Raw genomic sequence first — 1,115 nt, forward strand, 5'->3', positions numbered from 1 at the left:
CTTGTTGGGTTACTATATTTGACAACATCCGCGTTATACCATTAATAGGTGTAATTTGAGCGTATCAAATTTTGGCGCCGTTTCCGGGGAATCCGGTTTTGAAATTACTAAATAGTGTTTGCTTTGATTGAAGTCTTTTTCTTATTCCATCACACCTTTTTTGCTACTCTGTGTAAACCAGGTGAACATGAATCAGAATCAGCAAAATCAACGTGCTGGTAACCAGGGGAATCGGTTGAACAATCAAGCGAATGAATCTGATGATTAGAATATTTTCGCTGATCTTGTTCCAGAGGAGGACTATGCATCTGCTATTGTTCAGCCTCGAGTTGGAGCTGCTACGGTGAAAATTGACTCTTCTCTATACCAGCTGTTGAAGCTTGAGGGGTACTTTCTGAACTCTACCGAGAATGACCCTCAACGTCATTTGCAGAATTTTGTGGATGTGTGTGCTAATCACATCCAAAACAATGTTCCAAAAGATGCTATTCGGTTGAGGTTATTCAAATATTCCTTAGCTGGAGAGGCAGGAACATGGTTCGAGAAACTGCCCAGAAATTCAATTACTTCGTGGGCAGAGATGGTGACTGCTTTTCTTACAAAGTGGTACCCCCTAGCAAGAAGGCCGAAATTCGTGACAAGATTTATGAGTTTAAGCAGCGACCGGGGGAACAATTATATGAAGCCTGGGAAAGATTCAAGGAATATTTGCAGAAGAGCCCGAATCATGGTTTTCCGGAAATTGATGGAGAAGTTCTACCGAGGGTTAAATCCAGTAACACAGTCAGTAGCTAACAATGCAGCTGATGGTTGTTTTATGAACAAGACCTTCCGATGAGTGACCACCATACTCAACAAGCTGACAACTCATAATCAGGCTTGGCACTCAAACAGTGCTGATGTGGTACCGTATGGTAGTGCTATGATCCAGAATATAGTGAAGGAGAATCAAGATACCCAGCAAACATTGGCAGAACTTGTAACAAACATTTCCTTGCTGACGAAGAAGTTTGATGAATCTCAAATCAAGAAGGTAAATGTTTGTGAGGATGATACAATTTTGCCAAAAGGGATGTACCATGCTCGAGATGGTTCGTTCCTTGATGGGCCACCTA

General features: G+C 41.8%; 1 non-coding gene across 1 annotated transcript; it reads right to left on the bottom strand.

The window, feature by feature from the left end:
* Positions 1-628: 628 nt before the first annotated feature.
* On the bottom strand, positions 629-734 carry LOC132618819 (small nucleolar RNA R71). The gene has a single exon (XR_009574333.1). It is a non-coding gene; the product is annotated as a small nucleolar RNA R71 (small nucleolar RNA).
* Between the last annotated feature and the right edge of the window lie 381 nt (positions 735-1,115).

Source organism: Lycium barbarum, chromosome 1 (genome assembly GCF_019175385.1).
Source record: "Lycium barbarum isolate Lr01 chromosome 1, ASM1917538v2, whole genome shotgun sequence".
NCBI classification, from domain to species: Eukaryota; Viridiplantae; Streptophyta; class Magnoliopsida; order Solanales; family Solanaceae; genus Lycium; species Lycium barbarum.